The sequence below is a fragment of the Suricata suricatta genome, chromosome 6, assembly GCF_006229205.1.
Source record: "Suricata suricatta isolate VVHF042 chromosome 6, meerkat_22Aug2017_6uvM2_HiC, whole genome shotgun sequence".
Lineage (NCBI taxonomy): Eukaryota > Metazoa > Chordata > Mammalia > Carnivora > Herpestidae > Suricata > Suricata suricatta.
In genome coordinates, this window is record NC_043705.1 from 95,436,909 (window position 1) to 95,454,107 (window position 17,199).

The following is a 17,199-nucleotide window of genomic DNA, read 5'->3' on the forward strand; positions in this document are numbered from 1 at the left end:
AGATTTGGATAGGATTAGGTAGGGCATTCTAGATCAAGAGCCTCTTCAGGAGAAAGTGGTTGGGTATGTTTTTTCTTAAAAATTAAAAATATTTTCTATGCTCAGTATCATGATAAAAATTTTCAAGGTATACTCAGGATCATGGTCTGCAGGAATTTTTGTATTATTATTGTTTTTTTATCTAATTTTCTGACATTCCATACTATCTGCTTTATGGAATACTGATTCTATGCTCCAGAACATATATTCATAATGACATCATGGATGACAACTTTCAGCACTATAGTGTTGTTATTTGTATCAGTTAACACTTTTCTGGCCTTAATTCCAATTTTTCTGACATTAATTTCATCCTTACTGTTTTTTTTTTATTTTTTTATTTGTTGCATTTGACTGGAACAGATTATCCATTATTTTGTTTTCATCTAGTTTGAATTATATTCTCTGGATGTATCAGTTATATGGAAAGTGGTGTTTGGGTTTTCTTTCTGATCTGATTTGAAGATTATCCATAAATTTCTTCCATAAAAATTAAATATAGGATATTTAAAATATTTCATACCTTAGGATATGAAAGTTGTTTACTCTCTGTCATACAAATTATTTTTTATTTACATGTATTTTAAGGTCTCATGCTATGTCTGCTTTTTAATATTTTTATTCATAATCCTCCTGACATTTAGGGAATGATAATTTTCTCTTGTTTTATTTTTGTAACTATACCTTTACATAAGTCCGTTAGTCATCTACTTATTCCAACAGTTTCTATTCCTTTCTAAATGCAGTAATAAAGTTCAAAATATTTCCTCTTTCTTCCTCTTCTCCTCCCTCTCTTTTATCACTTGATATGAGTCCATAATTTATATCTTCTTGTGTTTGTTTTTATTTTAAATAGACTTATTATCACATTTCTTGATTTATTAGCTTAAAATAATGAATTTAGCCTCCAATTATTTAAGATTGGGTAATCAAAGATCTTAAAAATCTTCCCTCCTTTTTTCTCTCTTATTTTGGGGGGGGGCTTGTTTTATCATTTCTACAACTTTCAGAGAATATAACACGGATGTGTTATTCTGTCAACCCAACATTTATACTAGCCTAGTCCTATTAGTAACCTAACTCAACTCTCATCTCCAGTCCTCTTATGAGAGTGGGCAGAGGTATGACATCCCTTGAGTTCCTCTGTGTTCAGGAATGTTAGTTTGTTGAATTATATTTGAAGAAAAATCTACCTGCTTTTAAAATCCACAAGGAAAATAGTTTTCTTATTATACATTTTTTTTAATTGGGTATTTAAGGTAGGTTTTGATTACTGCTTTGTAAGATTTCCCACAACTGGTTGCACTTGTCAGTCTACATATATCATCAGTTCTCTTCTTTCCATACATTTTTCTCTGGATCTCAGCTGCTATTCACAACCACCCCCTTTCTAAGTAGGATTTTTGACACAGGGAATTCATTAGTAAAGATGCTCAATAACTGGACTTGCCAAAAATATTTTGTTAAATCTCACCTCGTAAATTGAAACTCACTTCATCTGTAATTTATCACATTTTCCTATAAATAGAGCTTCCAGAAAAATAAAATTCTTTATTCTAGAAGATAATCATTTTCCAAGAAATGAAGACATTAAGAGTAAGCATTAAAATGTGAAAATTTGCTGAGGCTCACTTAAAAGTCAATTGAAAATGTCTGACATCATTTAGCGTTCTTATATCTAATACAGTATTACATGTAACACAAATACACTTGGAGAATTCTGCTTATGGGAATGCTGAAGTAACTAATACTTGATGTCATCTTTCATTTTAAACATAAGAAAACTGGAAAACATATGAAAATCTTCTTTTAGACATCAGCCAATCAGTGTATGGTATCCAAAAGAAACAAAGTTGAGCACTACAATTGTCCTAGATTTCTGCCCTTTAGAACTTTCCAGATGGTGGCCCAGAGATTGTACTTCAAGCTAGAAGACAGTTATCCCACTGGTTGAGGAGAGGGTGTTTTGACTTAAAGGGAAAAAAGGGCAGGTGTGATTAGGGAGGCAGAGTACTGAAGAGCAGAGAGCTACACAGAAAAAGATCTCAGAGTAGAATTCCCTAGAATCAGTTACTGAACACAACCTGTGACTATTTAGAGGTGAATTTCTATGATGGCAGGTAACAGAGACAGGAACAATTTCTAGAAGTCACACTGGGACAGGAGATATGATATTTATAATGAGTCAGAGTTGAGAGACTTCACTGAAAAACTGAAGCATTGATAGAAATCCCATTAATATACTGACTCAACAATACTTTTAAAATCTCTAGAGTAATGATTACTCTAGATTTTCCCTATGAATGTGTAAAAAGAAACAGAGGGGGAGGAAGAGGAAGAAGGAAAGAAGGCAGTAAGGAAGGAAGCAAGAAGAAACAATATAAAAAGCCTTAGTGGGACAAAGCTGATTTTCTAGTTCAATGTTTCTACCAAACTTCAAGTCTCTTTAGGTAACAAAATTCAGACACTCAATAGTGTAACCTTCAAATTGTCCAGTGTCCATTCAGAAATGGTAATTATGAGGCCAGAATCAGGTTTATAAACCAGACAATTATAAGAAAAGAAATTTAAGATAAATATCCTTCATGAGCATAAACACAAAGGATCCTAAGATAAGTATTAAATTGAATCCAGCAGTATAGAAACAATTTTCTAACCATGAGCCATTATAACTTTAGTAACATTTCTCCTGGAAACACACTTGATTCATCTCTTTCCTTCATCTTCTGTCTTGTCTCTATTATCCAGATATTTTGAAAACTGCCCACACTTACCTTCAGTAAATGTTAGAACCACCTGTGTCCAGCCTTTCCCTGTGATATAGGGTAAGATTGAATCCCAGTCTCTTTTCCCTGTCTCCAGCCATATCAGATATCAACCCCTTTCACCATCCTGCAGTCACAATGACCTCTCTGAATCATACAGCCAAGAACCTGGTTTAAAATTATTCCTGGGTCACCAGTCTAAGGGTCAAGTTCAAGTTTCACATCAAAGTTTTATAAGATCTTTCATGAGCAAAGCTGGATCTACCCATTGGACCTCTTCTCTCACTATGCTTTATCTAACTTCCTGATTATTCTATTGCCATCCTAATTTTAACCCCTCAAATACCTCAAATTAAATTTTAATATATGCTTTATCCAGATTCAACTTTAGCACCCATTGTGGGGCACATGCTTTCTTCCCTTTGAGTTAGATTTTTAATGTTGTTCATTATTGCTTACCATGTGCTATTTCTCCTTCTGAATCATTTTTCTTTTTTTCCCCCAGTTTTTCTTTCTGCTGGCTAATTCCTTTTCAGCATGAAAGATTCATCCCAACAACTCCTTCTCTTTGAAGACTGCCTTGAGAAGATGGGATTTGAGGTTCCTTCCCTGGAATTCTGTATATTACTAATTAGCATATAGTTCACTGAATTTTGTTTGCTTTTGTTCCCCCTACCTACTATTTTGGAGAAATTGCTGAAATCAGAAGTGACTTTGTTATTTTGACTTAGGCCTAATTCCAGGTTATTTGTTTGGTTGAGATACAGATAACAAATAGCATTATATGAGTTTCAGGTATACATACATTGTAATCTAATACATGTATATATCATAAAATGATCACCAAAATAAGTCTAGCCAACATCTAACACCAGACATAGTTACAACTTTTTTGTCTTATGATAAGAATTTTTAAGATATATTCAGGCTGAAGCTTCTGGACATGCAATCAGGCCTTTCTCACAGAAAGACTGGGGTGTGTTTCAGTTGACCCTCTGTGCAGTGTCCTAGGGATGGCACCCTGCCAGGAACTCTCTCTGATTGTTACAGTCCTGTGATACCCGGGAATATAACCTCCTCTGGCCACTGGAGCCAGTCAATCAAGGAGCATCCCTTGGGCAGTAGCCACAAAAACCAGGCCACCAGAAGTAAAAACCAGGGCACTAGTCATGTGTAAGTGTTGGGAGATACCAGTGCCTTGGAGTGAGGCAGAGGGGAAAACATGAAGATGGTGTCCACCAACTTGATCAATGCCAAAAGAAAAACATGGAGATAGTGCCTGCCTTCAGGAAGGAAAAAAGGAGAAAAAAATAAAGAAAAAAAACCCCAAAACTTTGAGGTTAAAGAAAAAAATGAGTGTGCCCTTCAGCTGAAGCAAGACCAAGGGAATCCACAGAGGTCCCCTGCCAGTCTCCATCCCCAGAAAACACCCCAGCAGTCCCCAAATGTCTGTCAAATCAGGTGTCTGTCCCTCAGCCTGATGCTCCAAGACAAGAAAATGGGCCTCTTTGCCACAAAGTCAGGGAGCCTCTCCATCAGCTGCTTCCACACTGAGCCCAGAGGCAGTGAGTCTGAGCATGAGCTCTTATCTCAGAATGCTATAGCCTTGTGGATCTCTTAGGTGGTTAGGGCTCATCTCTCAGGAGCAGTTCTTAAAAGCTGGGAATGCCCGAAATGAGGCTCAAAGAGAGCTTCTCAGAGAGAAGCTCCAGGTTTTGAGTTACCTCCTAACTGAAGGTGTGATACAGAGGTGTGATATAGGGTAAGATTGCATCCCAGTCTCTCCTACCTGCTTTCATGTGGGCCTTCTCTCTTTTCCTCATGGGAAGGAGTTTCTTGGAAAGTTTTTAGAGATTTTTTCAGAGGAAGGTATTCCATATGTAGCTGCAGATTCAGTGTATTTGTGGGAGGAGGTGAGTTCAGAGTTCTCTTACGTCGCCATCTTGAACCCACCTCTACAGTTCTTCATAAAGAGTAGTGAGATGAAATTCTGAATCATGAAGAGACGGAAACTTGACAAAGGGTATTCTACAGTTTATTTATTTGTAATATACTGTGAGTAATAGTAGGAAGTATTTAAATCACATATCATTAGTTTTGGCCCTTTACCAGTGAGGAATTTTTAAATACAAGCAATTTGAGGCTCAAAACCCCCTTCACCAATTTTCTTTTTAAGGTTTGAGTGACACAGAAGGATGACCAGGTGAGTAAATCAAAAGAAGGTGGCTCAGTCAGTTAAGCCTCCAACTTTTGCTCAGGTCATGATCTCAAGGTTCACGGGTTGGAGCCTCATGTCAGGCTCTGTACTAATGGCTCATGACCTGGAGCCTGCTTTGGATTGTGCCTCCCTCTTCATCTACCCCTCCCCTGCTTATACTCTGTCTCTCTCTTTCCCTCAAAAATAAACATTTTTTTTAATTTTAGAAAAAATTTAAAAAGAATGTGGAGAAATTCTCGCCTGTTTCAATATCTTTCACAGGGCAGAATGACTAGTAGTTGTAAAATCTGGTAAAATTCCTATTATCTCTTTTGAGGCAGTTTTAATGAATATAAGGCTATTATTTAGTGGCAACATTATAACGGAACAAAGGAATAATTTTTGAATACAGGGAGTTTTAGTGGGGACACTGGTGTAGTACATGTTAGATTTCTTACAGCATTTGTTTATTTTTGTTGCTTTGTAGTTTTTGAGCACACAGAAATTATTGGGACTGACTTAATAACAAATAGGGACACTTTGTATTTTTTGATCTTTATTTTTGGGTGGGGTGGGAACAAAGTCATTTTTTGTCTGCCAATTTTTGGCAAGGATTTTCTGTCCCTTAAAGAGAAATTTGGCCAGATAACATCCCTGCATCTCTACTTCCAAGACTATGAGCTCTTTGAAGAAGGAAACTGTCTTTGCAATTCTTTTGCCAATGTCATAGCCCAGGTCTTAAGTGCAGTAATGCTCAGACAGTATAAAAGGAAGCCCATAAATATACATATATATATATATATATATATATATATATATATATATACACACACACATATATAAATAATAGAAGAATATATAACATAAGATTGAATAAGATAGTGGAGATGAAAAGGGCAAGGGCTTAAGCTGAAGTTGTGCTTTTAGCAATTTGTAATACTTACTGCTAATTAAATAAGCTCTACTTGGATTTTTTGAAACAATCAAGTAGGAAGTGTGACTAATAGAAGTTAGTATTGGAACTGGATGTGCCCAGGGTGTTTTCTATTTCTAGGCTAGTTTGGATCATCTGAATCTGAACAGTATCTGGGAGATGGTCCAGCATTTTGAATATTTTTGCATATTCATTAGTTCAATAAATAATTGTAAGTTAGCAATATACATAGGAAGTCTTCTGGGTGCTGACAGTAGGGCAGCAAAATATGTTTATATTCTAAATCTTATATGAGTCTGATTTCATTTTTTAAGCTTATTTTGAGAGAGAGTACATGTGAGCACAGGAGAGACAGAGAAGGAGCGGGGATCCCAAGCAGGCCCCCACTGTCAGCACAGAGCCTGATGCAGGCAGGGGTTAAACTCATAAACTGTGAGATCATGACCTGAACTGAAATCAAGGGTAGAAGTTTAACCCACTGAGCCATGCAAGTGCCCCAATTTCCTTTTTTAATGTTTATAGCAGGTAACGAATTGTAATTTTAAATTTCATTAGTAGTGATAGAATATATTTATTTTTCTGCTTGGATTTCCTTGTCTTTGGAAAGTGCTATATTTTGAGTAAAACTAATTCCTAGGGTATGCGGATAGTGATCTGTAATACCTATGTACTTACTCTGCTTTTGTTCCCCTGGATGAAAGATAGCCCTGTTGATACTGAATATATATTCTCTGACACACATATCGTGCAAGTTCTTTTGAGATAATGGTAGAATTAAAAATAGACTATGAGACAACAAAATCAAGCCCCTTAGCTCTAGCCAGGCCTGGCCTGGTGTGTGAAATCTCGTGACCAGGACAAAGTAATGTGCACTGACAGGTGCTGCATCTGATTATGATCAAGTGGCTGTTTCTTATCCATTTGAGATTTTCATCTCTAGCACCTATAATGTTTATGGGTGTGAAGTCTCTTTTGGGCCATCTATAGTTCACTTACAATACTGCAAATAGGCAACTTGCTTTAAATGTTTTTGTTTCTTGAGGGCAAGTTTTTTTTTTTTTTACTTCCTTTTGATCAACTCATTTTTACTCCTAATTTATAAAGTGTATAATGAAGGGTTGGGGATACTGTATTTCATAAGGAAGTCCTAGGCAATGAAATGAGAGTAGGGGTCTTTGTATTTACTGAAAATCCTCAATTTCATGTTTAGTAAATGGATAAAAGAGATATGGAAAATGTGTTAGTGAATCTGCCTTGATTTAGGTTGGGGTTCCTCTGTTGGGCCATCTGACTTTAAAGGTATCTATCATCACATAAACACTTATCCTCTGTTCTTTAGCATCACTGGTGCCCAGTTAGGAAAAAAAAGAAATCCAGAGCAAATGTCTGCCAATCCAGTTTTCAAGTTCATGTGTCTTGTAGCAGGGAACAGTCCTCTTCCTGTCAATCACCTTTTGTAACCTGAAGAAAAGAGAAAGTTACTGACACCAAGGAAAATTTCTTTACATTCCATTCTCAGTATCCAAGGGGCTCTGGGATTTGAGACTATCAAATTAGTGTCAATTTGAGGTATTTCTGAGAGAAGGAGAAAAAAATAGAGATTACCTGAATTCATCTTCCATGTGACCCATTGCTAACATCCCATCTTGGTGGCTGTCACTCAGAGAAGGACATTGTATTTCAATGATGGAGTATTTCTTTAATTACAGAAATGAATAATCCAGCTCTCTTCTTAAAGGCTACATCTCATGAAAAGAAAGTTCTGAGCTTGAAGGGTCAACACAAACAGAATTTGCAGCAATTTCTATTACTAGCTTCTTTTCCTACTGTCTGAACACAGTATTTCTTTACTGACAGAGGAAATGAATGGAGTCTGAAAACACTTCCACTAAGCTTCAGTGGCATTTTAACAGCATTCCCTTCACCTTCCCAGGCTCTGTGGTTGTGAACAGCATCAGAAACTGATGATCTTTTCTTGAAAGATGAATATCATTTTAAAAAATCTTCCCAAACTATAAATTGAGTACATTTCAGGCTTTGAGTTATCATAGAAGTAGCACACATGGTTATAATTCTCACTTTGAATGAAAGAAACTTTTTTTATTGATCATTTCTAAAATTATTTTGTGGTAAATCTGGGTAGACATATTCTCAGAATATTTATATTCAAGGAACTGGTCTATATACTTCGTGTATTTCAGTTTTTCCCTGGTAAGTATAAAGTGCTTAACCCAAGGTTCTGCACTTAACAATTATTTAACATTAGTACTCATTACTGTATGGTCATGGTGACCTTTCTGCCATTGTAGCATTGCATCAGTCAGTAATATATTGAGCACTTACTCTGCACAGCATTGTGAAGAATAAAAAGGCCAATCATGCTCAGATACTAACTTTGCTTAAAGAAAAAAAATGGCTAATAATGAAAATAAGCGTAATGAAAACCTATGACAGCAATGAGTATAGTAAGTAAGACAGAAATGAAGTCCTTTGGTTGTTTAGAAGTATAAGAAATAAATACCTCTAGATAAATTCAGGAAAAGCTTTCTGGTCAAAGTGGCATTTAGGCTGGCCGTTGGAGAGTAGGTACAATTCAAACACATAAAAAGCCAGGAATGGCCATTTTGAGAAGAGAGAACAGATTGAGAAAGTTTACCATGATAAAATAATATGTGCATATTGTATTCAAAGGACAGAGTGATAAATGTTTGCCAATGAAAGTTAGGCATGTACCATGAAACCTTTGGGTGCCTGGGTAAGGAGTTGGTGTATTTTAACTAAATAGAATTCACAAATGGTTTGGGGACAGGGAAGGAATGTGATTAGAAAGATATTTTTTTAATGTTTATGTATTTATTTTGAGAGAAGGAGGAAAGAAAGAATCGCAAGCAGGCTTCACTGTGAGTTTTCAGCATGATGTGGACTTCAGTCCCATAAACTGTGAGATTGTGACCCAAGCTGAAATCAAGAGTCAGACACTTACTGTGAGAATTTGTAGGTTGTTTTAAAGCAAAACGTAGCAGCAATGCCAACAATAACCAAAACATGGAAAAAACCTAAATGTCCATCACCTGATGAATGGATTAAGAAGATGTGGTATATATACACAATGGAGTACTACATGGCAATAAGAAAGAATGAAATCTGGCCATTTGTAGGAAAGTGGATGGACCTTGAGGGTGTCATGCTAAGTGAAATAAGTCAGGCAGAGAAGGACAGATACCATATGTTTGCACTCATAGGTCTAACAGGAAAACAGGAGAAACCTAGTGGAGGACCAGGGGGAGGTGAAGAGGGAAAAAGAGTTGGGGAGAGAGGGATGCAAAACTTGAGAGACTATTGAATGCTGAAAATGAACTGAGAGTTGAAGGGGAAGGGGGAGGGAGGAAAAGAGGTGGTAGTGATGGTGGAGGGCACTTATGGGGAAGAGCACTGGGTGTTGTATGGAAACCAATTTGACAATAAACTATTTAAAAATAAATAAATAAATAAAGCAAAACGAAATCAAATCAAATATTAGACTGAAGGAAATTCTTGTTTTCACTGCAAAGCTGAAATCTCATTTACATCTTATTCAATTATCTAAATCATCTCCTTGAAGGATGAGTAACGCCATTTTGAATGGCAGCAAATGTAACTGGGAGGTGGAAGGGATACTGATTCTATGGGGCAGAAACGACTTTACTCTGTACTGTTTCCTAACACTAAAATCCAGGATATTCTATGTCTAATCAATATTGTTATTACATAATAATGACTGATTTTTTTTTGGCTGGCAGAACATTTTGCATACTAAGAAACACATGCTTTCCTGACAAAGACCTGTTTGACTTGAAATGATGGATTAATAATCTGTAGCTAATTTTAGTTTGGTTGATTGCTACCAAAAGAGTCAGGTGAATTTTAAAAAGTCACTCTTGTAAGCCAATTGACCAATTAGGGTGAAGACCAAAGAGGGTTTATTTATCTCCACCGTCTGTATTTTATTATAAATAGTATCTTCTTCCTCAGTCAAATAAATTATTGCAAGGAAGATAAATATTTCATATGCAAATTACCCTTAAACTAGGTGCCTTAAGTACTGGGAGAAATATGGAAGAAATGTATCACAGACAATATTTTATTATATTTTAGGAAATTCTTCCACCGAATTGGGTAAAGTCTGGGGTATAAATGTGTATCCCTAAAAAAAGGTTTATTCTCTTCAATTACAGGCATTTTGGATTTCTGTCTGTACTGTGTGTAGTTTTTATTCCATTAAATGCTAAACTGATAATGTGTAAAGCTTCCAGATTTTGGAAGGATTAGCCAGGGATCGTCAATTCAAGCAGAGAATTTGATCTAAATTATAAAAGATTAAAAAGTTTAAAACTGACAGGTAGGCTAATGTTTTCATTATAACATAGTTATTCTCTAGCTTGGAAAATATATCTTTTATGGATATAAAAATATTCCAAAGAAATATCTTTAAGGTAGTTAGAAGAAAATAGTTCCTTCACCATTTATTTTATATAAATATAAATGTGTATTTTATATAAATATAAAATAAAACAAAAATCATGTGCTGATAAATATTTTCTGAAATTTTTATGACATTATTTTATGGAATGATACCCTATAAGATAAAACTTTCCAAGAAAATTTTAGAACTCTACTAACAAGTTTAATTATGTAAGTAAATTATAGTACATTAATTACTACTTGTATATTAATTTTTGAGAACTAGCCAAAGTTCTTTAAAAAGGCAAAAATAAAGATTTAATTCTTCCCATATTATAAATAGGAGTAGAAAAGTAATTTAGTACAATTCCTGCTTCTAGTTTAGATGATTCTCAAAATAATTCAACTAAGAGATGAAATTAACCTAAAATGTAACAGCAGTGGGACTACAGGCACCTTTGGTTTCTATTTTATACAGAAATAGATATGAATAAGTTAGGATCTGAGTAGCTCCCTAAAAGCTCCATACCCCCAAAATACTTCACCTTAACCTAAGAGTCTGAAACTCCATTCTGTGAGATTGGTTTTCTCTGCCTCTTCTTTACTTAACACAGTTTTTCTATTAAAATCACCGTGTAACTTACAAATGAGTCACATTAAATGAATTATGACCATATTAACAGAATTTGAGGTAAAGAAGATTTTTATTAGTGTAAAAAAGATGAAGGGGTGCCTAGGCGACTCATTGGGTTGGGCATCCAACTGGCCCAAGTCCTGATCTTGCAGTTTGTGAGTCTAAGCCCTGCATCATGCTCTGTGCTGACAGCTTGGAGACTGGAGCCTTCTTGGATTCTGTGTCTCCCTCTTTCTCTTTATGCCACCCCCCCCACCACTCTCTCTCTCTTTCAAGAATAAATAAACATTAAAAAAATTTTTTTTAAGTAAAAAAGATGGAATGATTATGGATCCTGCCAGAGAAATCAGGACTATCTCAGAGGCCACAATGAATACAAGAAGGAAACCATATAAGTAGATACTGTGGATGTCATTAGACAAACCCAAATGTCTTCAGGAGCTATTAAAATAATAATGTGTAACTTACTGGGGTATATGGCAATAGGGAGTAGTTGTGTCAGAATGGAACATGAATACCTTCCCAACTTCAAAGTTTTAAAAATATTTTACTTAGGGGTGTCTGAGTAGTTCAATCAGTTAAGCATCTGATTTTTGATCTCAGCTCAGGTTAGGATCTCGGGGTAATGAGGTCAGGCCCTGCACTGGGCTCTGTGTTGAGCATGAAACCTACTTACATTTCTAAAAAAAAAGAAATGTTTCCTCTTAAACAGTGTGCTAAGGTAAGCACAATAGGTCAAGGCCAGAATTTACCCAAAAAAAAGGGGTACTTTGCCAGAGTGTTACCCCTAAACAATATTTTCAAGTAGCAGAAATTTATTTTTTTAATATTTTTTTATAGTTTATTTATTTTTGAGATAGAGAGAGACAGAGACTGAGCAGATGAGGGGCAGACAGAGAGGGAGACACAGAATCTGAAACAGGCTTCAGGCTCTGGGCTATCAGCACAGAACCCGATGCGGGGCCCAAACCTATGAACTGTGAGATCATGACCTGAGCCGAAGTCGGATGCTTAACTGACTAAGCCACCCAAGTAACCCTCAAGTAGCAGAAATTTAAATAATATGAAAGTTAAAACCCTTGTTCAATTCTGACATATCATCCAAGTCATCTGGAAATATGACGGGGAGTAGCAGAATGGTGTGTCTATTTATACTTTCCAAGACTTCTTCTCTTCATCTATAAGGTGTGGATAAAAGTATTACCAAAATGAGGATTTAACAAAATCAGGTATACAGAGCCTGGTACAAAATAACTACTCAAAAGTTAGGTACCGACTGCTACTTTATTTATTTTTTAATACATAAATTATTTTTGAACTGCTAATTCTGTATAAGCAGAACTTAATTTAAGTTTAAAATGACTTTTAAAAACGCATTTCATTTTGAAGCTTATGCATTGCTACATCATCTAATCCACAGTAAAATCTAGTAGGAAAGCAGTACATGTAAATCACTGACACCTCTGCCCTGGATAACTTTCATGGTAAGAATTGGCCATTGGATAAGGGGGTCACTAAGTACTTGAGTTGGACTCACTTGAAGTTTATTAAATCTATTTTCTTTAAACAAGAGGAAAACTCCTTTGTTTTAAAAAAAACAAACCTAACAGAATAGATCCTTGAACAACATGGGGATTAGGAGTGCGGACCCCCATGTAGCTGAAAATCCACGCATGACTTTTGACTCCCTAAAAACTTAACTATTAGTAGCCCATGATTGACTGAAAGCCTTACTGATAACATAAATAGGCAAACAGCACATACTGTGCATGTTATACATATTATGAATTATATTCTTATAGTCGATTAAGCTAGAGAAAAGAAAATGTTTCTAGGATCATAAGTGAATGTTCCTGCCTGGCTCAGGCAGTAGAGCGCAGGACTCTTGATCTTGGGGTTGTTGGAGCCCCACACTGGGCGGAAAGATTACTTAAAACAATAAAGATCTTTTTAAAAAAATCACAAGGGAGACAAACATATTTATAGTTCTATACTGTATTCATAAAAAATCTGCAAATAAGTGGACCCAGGCAGTTCAAGCCGGTGTTGTTCAGGGTCAACTGTTTACAGTTTGCATGAGAAATACAGTTTGATATAAAAAAGTACTCCCAAAATTATAAATCAGTATTTGTCTGTTTTGTATGTTTCATAATGGAATTATTTATTTCCATACACCTCTAATCATTGCAACTCAGTGATATAAGCAAAAATAATTCCATAGGCCCTGACCTATTTTCCCAGTGACAAACCTCCTACACAAAAACTCTCATTCTTATTTATAGTATAATTGGTTTCACAGTCTCCTCTAAGGCTTATGGCTCACACAATCAGTTTTCTTTCATGTTACCATTGTGAGATGGAATGAGGTACACAGGCTTCAGAGGAAATCACATCTGAAGAGGGTTGCAAGAATATGTATGGCTTTAATTTTTTTCAGATACAGTATTTGGTATATCAGAAATTGATTTAAGTTCAAGCTGAGTCACCTTGTCTTTATTACTTTTTTAAAATTTTTTATTATTTTTGAGAGAGAGCAAGCAAACGAGAGAGCAACGGAAGGCAGAGAGGGAGGGAGACACAGAATCCAAAGCAGGCTCCAGGCTCTGAGCTGTCAGCACAGAACCTGACAAGAGGCGTAAACCCACATATGGTCAGATCACTACCTAAGCCGAAGTTGGACGCTCAACCACCTGAGCCACCCAGGCATCCCCACCTTAACTTTAGAAAAAGGTGGATTAGTCTCCTATAAGGGGGCCCCGACAGGTCAGGCTTGTTCAAATAATTGGATTTCCAGGAACTGATTAAAACTCATTCATTCACTCCATTCATTCATTCATTCACTGGATAAATATTTATATAACTACTCTATGCCAGATACTATATAACATAGAAACCAGAAATATAAAAAACAAACTATAACCTCTATCCCCAGGGAATTAAGTCAATTAAGGATGATCAGCTCCAGAAAAGTCTACAATTGCAATTATTTGATATATGTTCTGAGAAAGATCTTCAGAAACAAACAAACAAATGGATAAAGAAGACTTCCCATTAAGTCAATGCCTGAGCTGAATCTTAAAGGATGAATTTAGTGTGAAGGTAAAATTTTAATAATGCTGTTTAAAATAATAATAATTAAAAACCTAGATGTGTATCTTTCAGACAAATGGGAGGATTGCACTTCTGTTTCCACTTTGAAGTTAGGCCTGGTCTTGGACCTGCATTAGTCAATGAAAGATAAACGGGGTTGATATATGTATATATGTATGTATGTATCACTTGCAGGTAGTGGGATTAAGAATCAGTAAGTGAGTAATTCACTGTATTCTCTTACACCACTGAGGGGACTGTGGAAACACAGATTTGCACAGAGCCTCCATGTGCTATTATGGGTCAGTAAAGCCACACAGGCTGACTGACTTGGACATGTGCCTTTTCTTGTGGTAAACTATCCTAAACTTTTTTTTAATGTTTATTTTTTGAGAGAGAGACAGCAGTGAAGTAAGCAACGGCTTCTTAGACATGATGCCAAAAATAAAAACAACAAAAGAAAAAATAAACTGGACTCATCAAAGTTCAAATCTTTTGAGTTTCATAGGACAACATCAATCAAGAGAAAAGGATCATCTATAGAATTAGAGAAAAATCATATTTCTGATAAAGGACCTGTATTTAGAATACCTAAGAAACACTTCCAGCTCAGCAATTAAAAGATAAATAACCCAATTTTTTAAAAAAATGGACAAATGATTTGATTAGAAATTTCTCAAAAGAAGATCTATAAATAGAAATAAGAATATGAAAAGTTGCCCAAAATGATTAGCCATCAAAGAAGTGTAAATCAAAACTCAAAAAGATAATACTTCACATCCACAAAGATAGCTATAATAAAAAAGATAACCAGCATTGGCAATGGTGTGGAGAACTTGGAACCTTCATACAATGCTGATTGGAATGTAAAATGATGTAGTCACATTGGAAAAACAGTCTGGTAGTTCCTCAAATGGTCAAAAAAGAGTTATCACATGATCTAGCAATTCCACTGTTAGTTATGTACTCAAGAGAAATGAAAAAGTATGTCCACACAAAAACTTACAAAAAAATGTTCATAGCATAGCATATTCATAATATCCAAAAAATAGAAATAACCCACATGTCTATCAACCGATGAATGGATACACAAAGGTGGTATATCCACACAATAGAATATTATTCTCCAATAGAAAGGAGTAAAGTAATGGCATGTGTTATAACATGCACGACACTTGAAAAGATTATGGTTAAGTGAAAAAAATCAGTCACAAAAGGTTACAGATAGCATGCAATGCTCATAATAGGCAAATCTATAAAGGCAAAAAGTAAATTAGGGGTTGTCAGGGACTAGGGGAAGGAAGGAATGGGGGGTGACTGGTAATGGGTTTGAGGATTTTATTTAGGGGGGATAAAGTTGTTCTCAAATTACTGATAATGGTTTGTAAAACTCTATGACTACAATAAAAAACATGGAGTTGTACGCTTATTTGTATATTTTATGGTAAGTGAATCATATATCAATAGAGGTATTATTTTTGTCCTTTTTAAGTTTTTGTTTATTTGAGAGAGAGAGAGAGGGAGGTGGAGAGGGAGAGAGAGTGTAGGAATGGCAGGGGGTGGGGAGACAATCCTAAGCAGGATCCACAAGGGGCTTAATCCTATGACTGTGAAATAATGACCTGAACCATTATCAAGGGTCAGACACTTAGCCAACTGAGCCACCCAGGGGCCCCCCTTTTTCTGAATTTATTAAGATGAATATATGGCTTATGTCCTCTAGTCAATTAACATAGTATATTTCTTTGATTTTTTAGATGGTAAACCAACCTTGAATTCATGGGATAAGTTCTTAACAGTGACAGTGTCTAATAATTTTCACATTTGCTAAATTCAGTTTGCTAGTCTTTTCTTGAGGACTTCTGCAGTGTATTTAAAAGGGATATTAGTTTATAGTTTTCTTATAATGTCTCTCTGGTTTTAGTATGAGGGTCTGATAGAATGAATTGGGAATATTTTCTTCTTTTTCTACTTTATGTAAGTTTTTATATTATTTCTTTTTTGTGATGATAGATTAACTTTTAGTAGATAAATTAAGCTCGATATTTGTATTTAACTACTTACATATGCTTTATAAAACTGAGAGGACAGCTTTTCACAGAATAAGTTTAAGATTTTGACTAGCACAAGTTCATTCCTGCTGAACTTTGTATTTCAGAGGTCTCTGATAAAGTAGCTTTTCGGTTAGCTAGTAATTGGGTATAAACGTCTTTAAAGGCCTTGAATCAATATGTCTCTCATTATTTTCCAAAGACCTCAATAGGTGTGATTACACTTTTAATGCTCCACCAGTTGAAAATTCTGCTTTGCCCTTTATTCTCTGAATATATAGAGCTCAAGGTCAGCCAGAGTAAGATATTAGAGCCTTGATTGGTCTTAGGTAGGCACACACTTAGCTGTGTATTTGTTCATGGCATTCCACATCCCGGACAGATGTTGGAAACGTTCACAGTCACATATGAACATCTCATTCCTCAGCTTTTCTCTCTGTATTTTGGCCAGCCTATTTTTTGTCTAAACTGGTACCATGACCTCAGGCAGCTGCAATATGAAACAAAAATAGCTAATGATTGTTTTGCAATGATGCCTGAAGAATGGGGTTTTTCCCAGTGAATCAGGTCAAATAAAGATAAGCCCTGCGAAATGAGGCTTTTTCAAGGAAGCTTCCAGAAAAGTCAAGACATTGACAATTATTTGGTGATAAAAATTTTTTAAGAAACTCCAAAGCCGCTCTATTTCCTCCAGCAGCACCTAAGGCTGCTGGTTTCCCACAGCTCTCATGGATGGCTGCGCACTTTGGATTTGTACGGCCACCACAGAGCTGTGGAGAGAAGGCTACACATAGAGCAAGTTAAAACATCAGAGGCACCGTTCTTGCCATCTTCTGCCATTTTTCTTGGATAAAAGCTCCTCAGATTTTTTTCAAGCCTTTGATTAATTTCCAAAGCTCTAAAAGAGTAAATTTTGCTCATGTTCTTACTGTTTTTTAAGGAGGAACAGATATTTGCAGGTTCACCACTACTGAAATGGTCTCTTCCCCATGACTCCCTCTGTTAAGAAATGGAGAATTGGTATCCCATCACCTATAAGAAGACAGAAT

At 35.8% G+C, this 17,199-nt stretch overlaps 1 long non-coding RNA gene across 2 annotated transcripts in view; it reads right to left on the bottom strand.

Annotated features, from left to right (window-relative positions):
• Window positions 1-7,142: 7,142 nt before the first annotated feature.
• The window catches only part of LOC115294874, a 103,849-nt gene continuing 93,792 nt past the window's right edge, over window positions 7,143-17,199 (bottom strand). For both annotated transcript variants that reach the window (XR_003910198.1, XR_003910199.1), the window contains exon 3: window positions 7,143-7,396. This is a non-coding gene — a long non-coding RNA (uncharacterized LOC115294874). The remainder of the gene's footprint in view (window positions 7,397-17,199) is intronic.